Source organism: Camelus dromedarius, chromosome 23 (assembly GCF_036321535.1).
Source record: "Camelus dromedarius isolate mCamDro1 chromosome 23, mCamDro1.pat, whole genome shotgun sequence".
NCBI lineage: Eukaryota > Metazoa > Chordata > Mammalia > Artiodactyla > Camelidae > Camelus > Camelus dromedarius.
In genome coordinates this window covers 9,685,659-9,697,993 of record NC_087458.1, presented here as the reverse complement: position 1 = coordinate 9,697,993, position 12,335 = coordinate 9,685,659, and positions in this window count along the sequence as shown.

Genomic DNA, 12,335 nt, shown 5'->3' with positions numbered 1-12,335 from the left:
TTACTCACAATTCTCTTGTCATATATTATTTCAGTAGAAATCATGTTTTATCATGGTATTTTTATATTTATGGGTTTATTTATAACTTTTCTCCCTAACAAGAGAGAAGATAACCCTATGAAAAAGATAACCCTTTGTTTTAGCTGGTGTCCCAGTAAACAGAATCTGAGTTGGAGATGAGAGGGCAAAAGCATATTGTAGAGAAACACCTGTGAAAGGAAAAGGGAGGAAGCAAGGTCGGGGGTGGGGGACGAGTCATCAGATCATAATATATGTTTGACAGTCTCTGCCAACCCAGTGGGCAACACTGGAGACAACAGTGTTTATTAAAGGAATCCCACATTGGTGGAAATGGCTTGGCCATTGTACCACAGTCTTGGCTGCAGGGATCCCCACAAGAGTGTGACCTTGACTCAAGTCCAGGTGGCTCTGAAGTACTTAACATTTTGAGTCTCTCAGCTATCCATACTCCTCCCATGTAGATGACAAATCCCCTCCTAAAGGAGGAGTCTGAGCAGTCCATCTCCATGTTGGCATAGTCTGCCTTCATGTCCGCCACAGTCTGCCCCTTAAATTACACAGATCCATTTTCAGTATACATTCAGGAGGTAGCTCATCAAAGGTTTCATTCACTCTTTTCCTAAAGGGGAAACTGGAAGGTGGAGGTTAGTGGGGAAAATGACAACCTTCATTGTTGCAGTTGGCTTGGGGTCCACAAATGATACTAATTATTTACTTCCTTGATTATCAGTTCTAAGTTTCCCTCATCCTCAGCTATCACCTCTAAAGGACTTGGTGGCTTACTTGTAGTGTCATCAGACCTCCACACCTGAGATTTCTGAGTCCCTGGTAACCATATCCTTCACAAGTAGGGGTTGCTGCCTTGTCCCTTTATAGTCACAATTGGACAAGGGAGTACTAAGGAGTATCCAAGTGGATCATCAAGTTCCACACATAGTCCACCCTGTCCCCATTGTGTAAAACATTCCTGCCTCTTCCTGCTGATCAGGGTCAATTAACCCTACCAGGATAATGACTCCTTTTCTTGTCTGCTAGTCTCTGGACACCGAGTCCAGGTGGCAGTCATAGGTTATAATTCAGTGGCACTCTTGCAGTGTCCCCTTTTGAAGAGCAGGACTTCCAACCCTGCATAGCCCAGAATAAACCAGACAGTAAGCACAAATTCTCCCAAGGCGGTGGGGGTGGGGAGTGTCACTGGGAATGATGGGAAGTAGAGTTACTCCTACTTTTACTCCTTAGTCTTGGGCTTATGTATTCTTCCTACTGGGGACTTGGCACCTTATAGAAGTCTCTGATGCAGTGTACATGCTGCATTCTGGAGGAAGGCAGTCTGTCCTTGTGGAGTGTTACTTCTGATCTGGTACTTGAGCTATATCTATGGCAGTGCATTTCAGTGCTCTGTCAGGTATGCTGCTACTAAATTGTGTGGTCTGTGATAGAGTTCGGGGATTCCATGGTCATGGACCCACTGCTGCGCCTCCTTTGCTGTGAGGTAGGTCCGGTAGCTGGATACTGTGTAGAACGAAAGCAGGATGGATGCAGGATGCCATGCTTGTGGATCTGGTACTCTGTAAACCACCTGGTAGTGGTGGAGGCTGAGGCACTTTAGGCAGGAGAAGGAAACCCTTACCTGGAGTAAGATTCTATTCTTATGAGAACAAACTGCTGGCCCTTCCAGGAAGGAGGAGCCCAGTATAAGCAACTTAATACTAAATATCTGGTTTGTCTCTTTGAGAAAATAGTGCCATACTGGGGGCTCATTGTTAGTCTGCCAGAACATATAACCCCAGTGACAGAGCTGACTGTACCCTAACCTGGATCTGCAACAGAGCCTTTTCCTGTTGTAGGCTCTGCTCAATGTTGGAAGCTTCTCGTGTATTATCAGGGCCAGGACATTATACCTACGTGTGGACCGTGTTGCCTCTGGAACTCACAGGTATTGATGCTTTCTGCTTGGTGGTAAGGGATGCGAGATAGAGCAATTTGTTATTTACTTTGAGGGAGTGTCGTAGCGTACCTCTGACCAACGGTTCTAAAACTAAGATGGCAAATTTCTCAATGTTCAGGATTTATTTATTTCTCTCTGTAGTGCATGTGTCTTACCAAGCCTTCCAGTATGCTAACCATCTTGCTTCTTAAAATCCATAAATAGTGACTGGATGATGGCACCTCTCTTTAATTCTACTGCTGAAAAATCAGTTCCTGTGCCTTTAGAAATGGCAAAAATGACAAAAAAAAAAAAAAAAAAGAAAGGAAAGGAAGGAATGAAGGAAGGAAGAATCTCAGCCTCATTCAGCTCTCCAGATCTCACATGTGTGTATCTGATTGGCTGAATCTAAATCAGATTGAGAACCCTACTTTCAAGGGAGTCTAGGAAATATAGTATTCAGCTTTCTACTCTCTACCCACTTCAGAAAGGCAAACTAGAAGAAGGGTGAAGTGGATGTCATGCACAAGTCTACTATTTCAGTCTCAATAATGGTCCTTCATCAGGTGTTTTTTTTTGAAAGGATTAAATGTGATAATATATGGAAGTGCCTTTTTCAGTAGTTGCATGTAGTAATACTCAATAATTGTTGGGTTTGCTTACTTAAACCACTTACTCATAATCTGAGAATAGATTTTCCATGTCCAAATGCTATACAGTTAAATATTCCAGACATGGATTCACTGTCGATTTGTCCACAGATACAGTTGGAAATAACCTCTGCTTGTCTGAGATTATAACCATGTGTAGGATTCACACCTAACATCAGTTACTGTCCAGAATGGTAGCCACTAGCCACATGTGGCTATTGAGCACACGAAATGTGGCCAGTTTGAATTGAGCTGTGCTGTCAGTATAAAATACACTTTGGGTTTCAAAGACTTAGTTAGGAAATTTAAAGTACCTCATTAATTTTTATGCTGATTATTGTATGGTGAAATAGTAATATTTTAGAAATATTGGATTAAACAAAATAATATTACTAAAATTAATTTTACTTCATTTTTACATTTTTTAATTTGGCTGCTAGAAAAATTAAAATTACATATGTGGCTCGTGTTATATTTCTTCCAGACAGCACAGCATTAGATAAAGAAAGCATAAAATTCCCCGAGGGATGAGCTGGATGGGTCTCTGGAGGAGGGTTTTCTGGTGGGAAGGCTGCAGAACTAGTCCCTGAATTGACCTTCTAAGTTTCTGTCTCCCCCTTGGGAAGGTCTTCCCATCACACTTTGAGTTCTCCTGTCTCGCTGGTCTTAATTTTCCATGTAATAGTACAATCGAGGTTATTTGTCAAAACTTCATTAAAAATACTATGAGAAACCATAAAGAAATATGATTGTGTTGGACTTAGAAATTAGCTCTCCTTCTCCACCCTCCCACCCCCTTTCCCACTGTTCCCTGAGTTACGAGTCCCTGAAACATTCTGTTTTCTCCCTGTACTGACTTGAACACAGAACTCAGCCCTTCTTCAGGTCCACGAAATAACCCATGAAATCACCAGTGAGCAATCAAAATGGCATTTTGATTATCTCTTAGGGGAAACGGAAGAAGGGGGTTTTATCACACATTCAAAGGAAACCAACTAATACTCGCTCCAATTAGACGTTTCTCATCTTTTCTTAGTTCCCTTCTCTGCCACTCAGTCAGTAGGGGTTCTCTCTCCCTCCAACATTTTTCACCCACTCCTCAATATCTTCTTGCCTCACTGGCCCCTTTCTCCGTCTCCAGGATTCTCTCTTGTTAAAATTCCTCATCCTTTTATTAGGCGGAACAGTTTAATTGCTGGATTGTGTTACTTGAGCATTTCCTTAGGGTCTCATACTCCAAAGAAAGTAATTTCTTTTGAATAAATACAAAGTCCCCCTAAGAGGAATTTTGGGAAATATGATTTTCTTCATTTCATTACACAGAATAAATTGGATAAGTTTAGAAAGTAAAGGTTTTTCAATGCTAAGAAATTTGGTAAATGTAATAAGGAGCTTTACCAAGTCCCAAGTCTCCTAAGCATAAGATAGCCACCCTCTAAACACATTTGGGCTCAAAAAGCCAACCTGCAACTTGTGCCTTCCTTTCGAAATCTTAGTTTTAGTAAGACAGTTTCCACTTGTTTTACATTATCAGGAGCAGTCCATCCATTGAAGGACAAAGGCCAACTCAACCTCCTTTCCCCTCAACCCTTGATAGTTTGAGAACAGATGTTTTGATTTAAGGTGAAAAATAAATCATAGTTCATTTGTGGAACTGTGCTGAATAACCGCCTGAATTCTGATACATGACCTAATCTGTGTTGGCTCACATTACCCTCTTCTCAGCTCTCCTCGTTTCTGAAATTTATTGCTACTATGTCTCACCTCCTTTCTAAGACAGTAGTTTCATAAAAATATAACCAATATAATACTCAGTATTACACTACCACACATGTATTGAAACTAGAGCATATTAGAAAAATAATAATGAAGATAGTTTCCATTTATTAGCAAGGTTCAGTTCTAAGTGCTTTATATGCAGTTAGCTGCCTCATTGTAACTCATAACTGCAGAAGAGGTGGGCGTTGTGGTTTCCGTAGTATACCCAGGCAACTGAGGCTGTGAAAGATTAAGGAGTAGTCCACAAATCACACAACGCTGTAACTCTCATCAATGTGATCTCAGTGTCCATACTCTTCTACACCACCCTAGAATTTCTGGCGATCATCTTAAAAATGTAAGTTCTTGTAATTGGAGGGACTTAGAGGTCATCTAATCCTAGGCCCTCACTTTACCGACTTGTAAAGTGATTGCGGATGTCCCAATTAGTTAGAACCATTCTGACCCCAAGCTAGATTTGTTTGATTGTGCCTCACACATTCAGGGACATCCTGGAGGTAAAGTTAGTACCTTGGCTTTCCAGAAGATTTGAAACACCTTGTTCCTTAATGACCGTCTAAATGAAGGCTTTCTGGGACAGGGGCTCTCTCAGGGAGGGGCAACACAAGAGCCTACTGGCCGCCAGCTCTTTATTTACCTGACTAGTGTATTACGATCAACTTTCAGTAGCAGATGAAAGTCTGCAGGAATGGGCCTCAAGATGAGTAAACTTGAAAAGGAAGAGAATGTCGGGAGAGTGGGTGGCTGTCTTGTGGGCTTGGAACTGGGTGTCTTGGATACCCCCAGGATGAGTCAGCAGGAGAACAGCAATTGCATCAATGGAAGGAGGGGATTGCTGTGAGGAGGAAAACAAAGTTGCTGAGCTCAAAAGACAAACTGCTTACTTTGAAGTGTTTTCTGGGATTCACCCGGAACAAACTCCTCTCCCCATAGAAGCCTTCCAGCTGCTTTTGTCTGGTTGTTGCAGACAGGTCTGTGATATGGTACTGCCAATTAAGTTGCTGTGCCCTCGACAAATTTGTACTCTGCATTTCATAGGCTTTATGGTTTTCCTGAGGGCGGCGTGATGTCTGTCTCAACTGAATCTGAAAGAGCTGCAGAATTAAGCAAAATTTGCTTAACTATGCTTTGTTTTTTTCCTCTGGCTGGAACATTCTTTTGTTGTTAGAAATATCACAAAAATGGAAAATATTGAGTTTTGGAGTAATAAAAACCAAGCATTCCATCACTTACCCATTTATTAAAAATATTTATCAAAAGATTATACTGTGTTAATAACTGGCAAATGTTGTAAATAAGACTTAGAATATCATAACTCTCCTGGAATACACATTCTAAAGAGGGAAATTAGATGATAAACAAGTAAAGGGAAAAAATGGGTAGAATAAGTGTTATAAGGACAGTAACACAAGATGGTATGATTTGTAGCAAGGGGCTACTCTAGAGTGGGTGGTCGGGGAAGGCCTCTCTTTGGAAGTGACATTAGAGATGGAAGCCTCTTCTGAGTGACAAGATAGAACCAACCAGGCCATAATCTAGGGCAGGGGTTAGCAAAAATTTTTTTTCTAAAAAAGACCAGATAGTAAATACTTTAGATTTTGCAGCCCATGTGGTTTCTGTCTTAACTGTTCAACTCTGCCATTGTTGTGTGAAAGCACCCATAGATAAAACAAATGAATCGGTGTGGCCGTGTACCAATAAAACCTTTTTTTTTGAAATTTTTTTTCCTTTTTCAGTTTTATTAGGTAAAATTATTACAGTTTGACTGCACATACACATTATATTGCATGTAAATACATATATAAAATATACTGCACCCAATAAAACTTTACATACAGAAATAGGCAGGGGTTGGGAGAGTTGAATTTGGCCTGCAGGCCACAAATTGCCATCCCTTGATCTAGGGGGAAATGCACTGCAGGCAGGGGGAATAGCAAATTGAAAGATCCAAAGCTGGATTTAGGCTTGGTATTCTTGGAACAGAAGGAAGATCTTGTGGATTGAGGGTAACGAGTGAGTGTGAGGTTGGAGATGAAGGTAGAGGTCAGGTCAGGTACCTCTTTGCGGACCTGGGAAAGACATTTGCATTTTATTCCAAGTACAAAGGGAAACCATCAGAATGATTCAAGAGAGGGACAGTGATACCATTGGATTTACATTTTATAAAGGCTCTCCTTGCTGAGTAGTGACTATTTTGAGTGGAGCAGGAGTGAAAGCAAGGAGGTCTCTTAGGAAGCTGTTATAGTAATCCAAACAAAGTATAGTAGTGAAGACAGGGAAAACTGTAGAGGTAGCAGTTTGAATCTCTCTCTCCATGGCCCTTTAACTGTCTATGAACTTTGAGCTTCACTTCCTTCAACAGCTAAGTACAGATAAAATCCCTAAATAATTTGTTCAGATAAAAAAGGCTAAGTCAGATGTTCAGTTCATGGTTAGTTTTCAGTCACATGGGTTCTTTTCCGCCTTCTTTGTCTATAGCTCAAATATGTTTTCCTTCCTTCCCTTCCATCTTTCTATAGATATTTCTTTCCTCCGATAGTATTTTCATGGTGAACTGAGTTGTACAAAAATGATACTTGGTACTTCATCACCCTGCAAGAGACAGAGGTATCTTGTTTTTAAACATTTATCAACTTTTGTAGTTGGGTGCCCCAAAACCCAGTACCTAATAATTCCCTTTTGTATTCTCTTTCTTCAGTAAGACAAGCTGCCAAGTAAAAATTCCAACTATTTATGTAAATAAAATGGAGAAAAGGTCAGTGTTACTTTGGGGAAGGTCTCATTTGTTTGGGGAAGAAAATATATTGGAAGTTTCATCCTGGGATAAGAGAGACCATGTACAGGTTTTTTTATGACCTGATGAAAACACTGGAATGCATAACCTTTGCACATATGCAGTACAAGATTGCTGGGAAGGACAAGATTATTTAAATATTCATAGTGATTGAAATGGTGTGGCAGAATTCAAGATCCCTTCCTTCCATCCCTTCACCATGACTGGAGGGGGCAGACGGATCATGAGTGAGACATGTTCTAGCTCTTAACTCTGTCTTATTCATGCCTTTGCATTTGTAGTTTCAAAAAAAAATCTTCTACATTAAAGCCTAAAAAATTCTTTTAAATTAAAGCCTAAAGTCATCCCACATTTCCCACTGAATAGGGAAATCTGTTTTCAGCTAATTTTTAATTTTCCATCTTTTTGATGCAGCATAGTATTTCGGAAAATGTAGCAGTTTCAAATCAGCCATGGACTAGGAGCTGCATGCTGCTGGACAGCTCCCTTAAATGTTTCAAGACTAAGTTACCTCATTTATAAGATGACGACTTTGTACTAGATCATTCCCACGTCTCTTCTAGCCTGGTGATTCCACAAAAGGGCCAAACTGAAGATCTTCACTCTAGCCTTGTGGGTAAAGAGGGATAAGGGAGGCAAAAGTAGAGCATAAGGTATAGAAAGAGAAATAGGGCAAGTTGTGGAGAAAATACTCTGTGGCTCTGTTTTGAAACTATATTATATTCAGCTTATATGTTACAAAAATTGCCTTGGATGAAAAATTTTTACAAACGTAGTCAACAGATTTTTAACCCACAGTCATAACTGTCTGCCTATGATTCCATATACCTCAGCCCTAGTGTGCACATTTCATTAGAATCAAGTCCCAGAAGAAAACATGAGAAAAGCCTTAAGATAATTTCTTACAGCAACAGGTATATTGATCTGGATACTTAAATATAGTAAGTCTAGTTGTCCTTCTCTCTTCATTATGTAGGATATCTGTAAATAACCAAAACCCAGTGAACTTTTGGCAGGTAATGATTGAAACTAATTTGGATGATTTTTTTTAAGGGAAAGGAAATAGAGTTATTAGAAGAGAGATTTGGGGTTAATGCACTGAAGGAGAAGGATTAACTCTAGGTTTGTATTCATTACCCACAAAAAAAAAATATTGAGCCATTTTTGTGCACTCTAGGAATTTCACATGCAGAAAGGACCTGAACATATTAGAATCCAGTGGAACACATCACCTTTCTGCACTTAACTGAAATTGGTTTTCATATTAAATCTGTTTCATGTGAGGACTCAAAATGGATTATTTTAGAAACTTGAAGCCATACCTTCCTACAAGTTTTTTGTACTGAAGAAAAAATGACATGGCAGTCCAAATGCTAAAAAAAAGTTAATGACTAAAGAAAATATTGGACATCTGTATGATGGAATATTTTGAAGTCTTTAAATACTGTGCTTATGAGGAGTCTGTAATAGTATAGAATAAAGCTTTTACTATAGTAAGTTAAAAAGCAAAATGTGACTTTTTATATAAAATATTATCTTAATATTAAATTAAAAGAAACATACATACTGTAATATCCAGTTAGTTGGATTTTTAAGTCATTCCTATATCGGCCTTATGCATTTTTATACTATCTTAATTTTCTCAGAATGGGCACATATTACTTCATAATTGGAAAACTAAATGCTTAGTTTGAAAACCTTGTGTGTCATCTGTGAGATTTGTAGATATATTAGGAATCTATTAGGATTAGTTTGTAAGGAACAGTTGTGTGTAGATATAAATAGAAAATATCTGGTAGCAATGTAACTACTGAAATCAGGGATGATCTCTTCTCTGAAAGGATAAAATTAGAAAATGATTATTACAGAACATCATATTGTTGGTGTTAGTGTAAACTTTCAGTCTTCTGGCTTTCCTAGACCGCAGATACCAGAAAGTTCCTTCTTCCTTATTCAAGAAGATAAAGCAAGGCAAGGTCAGGAGATAGTGATTCTACTAACCGTCAGTAGCAGAGCAAACACGGCAGCAGCAGCAGCAAACAGAACAAACAAACAAAATACTTACTTTAAAACTAAAACTGATGCCTTTGGCAGAGGAAAGCTCTTTGCCTTGTTTCAGTTAGCCCTCTTCTGTTTAAATTGACACATTTTGCTACCTGGTCTTTGCAGTCAGCCCCTTGAATGATGCTCATTAATTTCAAGGCTCAATCCTCTTTTGTTTTTCTGCCTATCTGACCTCTCCCTCTGAGAAATCATTCATTCTCGCAGCTTAACTTTTTCACCTTATATTGATAGTTCCCCATTTTGTATTCTCAGAGGTTCTCACCTACATTGCCAACTCTCTGCTGAGTATTTTCACTTAAAAGTCTTTATAATCATCTCAGACTCAGTGCGTGTTTACAACTGAACCACCCATATTTCACGTTTTGATGAATCACCTCATGCTTTTCCACTGAGAATGATGAGTGATCTCACGCTGCATTGTCTTCCTCGTGCTCCGTGTTGAATCTGGGACTAGAGTCTGATTTATCCTTTGTAGTAACATTTCCTCTCCATTCCTGCTCTCATCACTTTGGTTCAAATTCCAGTCGTCTCATTATGGATGACATTTTGAAAACATGGAAAAATATTCTGAATGTAATATGGGGCTCTCATTTTGAGGCTAAGTTGTGTTTCCACTGGGATTCAGATGTGTCAGGGTCAGGCCCCAGTAATCCATTTACATGAAGTAATTTGTATGTATGTGAAAGAACTTCCATGAAGGGCTTTGTATAGGGGCAGAGGAGGTGAAGGAATAGGTTGGAAAGGGATGGCATGTTTTCTGTACTTTAGTGTAATGTCTGGAAGAGGGGCTGCAGGACAAGCTGGTGATGGTACAGGTTAGAGAATTTTCTCCACTTATTTTGAGAAAACTGTAGAGACACAGTGAAAGTCAGCATAGGGCCTGTTTGTTACTAAAATTCCTAAATAATTGCGCCAAATGAAGACAAAATGAAGCAATACACAAAAGACGTTGTGTATGTGGGGGGGGGGGGGAGATGGGTCTTAGAAGAGCGCCATCTCATATTCCTGAATGGGAACAAGCAATGTTACACAAATATATAGAATTGATTTTTGATAGAGGTACAAAAGTAATACAATGGAGAAAGAATAATCTTTTCAGCAAAGGATGTTGGAACAATTGGATGCTCATACGTAAAAAAGTGAACTTCTACCTAAATGTCACATGTTTTATAAAAATTGACTCTAAATCTATATGTAAAACCCAAAACTATGAAATTTTTATGAGAAAATTTTCGTTAACTGGAGTTAGGCAACAGATTTCCAGACACAATACCAAAAGCGTAATTATTGAAGACAAAGTTGATAAAGTGAACTGCATCAAAATTTTTTTTAAAATGCTTTGTGAAACTAACTAATGAGAATCAAAAGACAAGCAACAGACTGGTATAAAACATTTGCAAATAAGGTATCTCACAGTAGACTTGTATCCAGAATATACAGTTGACCCTTCAACATGCTGGTTTGAACTGTGGGCATACACTTACACATGGATTTTTTTTCAATAAATTCATACTGTAATACTATATGATTCATGGCTGGTTGAATCCACAGATGTGAAACTGCAGACGTGGAGGGTAGACTGTAAGGTTATATGTGGATTTTTGACTGTGCAGAGGGTAGGTGCTCCTAACTCTTGTATGTTCAATGGTCAACTGTATAAAGAACTCTGAAAATTTAAGAGTAGGAGGACAAATAATCCAATTCAGAATGGCAAAATGTTTGAACAGACACCTCATGAAAAAGATATAAGGATGACAAACACATGTAAAGCTGTTCAACATTATTAGCTGTTAGAGAAATATAAAGTAAAACCTCTATAATACAACTGCATACCTATCAGAATGGTAAACTAAAAAATATTGACAATACCAACAGCTTACAAGAACGGAGAGCAACTGGAATTCTCATATTGGAAAAGCAAATTGGTACAGCCACTTTTGAAAACAGTTTGGCAGTTTCCTGTAAAGTTAAATATATACTCACCATATGATCTAGTAACCCCATTCTTTTATTTACTCAAATGAACAACCACTAAAAGAGCTATACAAAGAGATATACTCAAAATGCCATAGAAAAATCAAAATGGAATTCTAAAATATGCTAAAGTAGCCTGAAGGGAAGCATGAAAAATAAAAAAGGAGAAAATGAAAAACAGAGATAAAATATAAAACAAATATAAAATAGTGGACTTAAGCCCTAACATATCAATAATTACATTAAATGTAAATGATCTAAATGTAATGTTAAAACAGAGATTAGTAGAGTGGATTTGACCCAACTATGTGCTGTCTAGAAGAAACTGACTTTAAATATAATGATATTGGCCAGTAGAAAATGAAAGGATGGAAGATAATAATCAGGCAAACATCAATCAAAAGAATGTAGGAGTGGCTATATTAATATCAGATAAAGTAGACTTCAAAGAAAAAAATATTACCAGGGGTTCTAGATTGTGAGAGAAGGATTACAGGAAAAGTACCATCCTTATTACATCTTATTTAGGAAACATGCTATCAATATGACTTACACTGTTTATGTTAATCTTGATTACTGGGATGAGGTAGTGTTTTACCAGTTTCTAAACTAAGTTACTCTTTTTATCCCACTTTTTGATTGTATTCTTTGGAAGGAAGTAACTATGCACAGTTCACTCTTAATAACAGGAAGATTATGCTCCACTTCCTTGATGGTAGAGTATGTATAAAAATGATTGGAATTCTGCCCAGAAGATTTGTCTATTCTCCCCTTTTTTATATTTGGCAATTTATTTATATCATATCAGTATGGACTTGTGGATATGTGTTTTATCTTTGGTTTATAGTCCAATACTACTTTATATGTTGCTCGCATTGTTCCAGGTTTGGCTATTGGAAGCTCTTTTGGTTGACTCTTCTGTCCCTTTGACAAACCCAAATCATTGAGTTGTTTGTTTTAGCACATTCCTACTTTCAGGCGCTACAGATGCTCCAGGCTCATTGTGTATTTACTGCCCTAGTTCTAGAATCAGCCGTTATCTAAGGATTTATCTAAGGATAATTTCTTTTATTGGATAATGGTATTAGAAACCAAGATCTGGGTTTCTATAATCCATTACCACGTA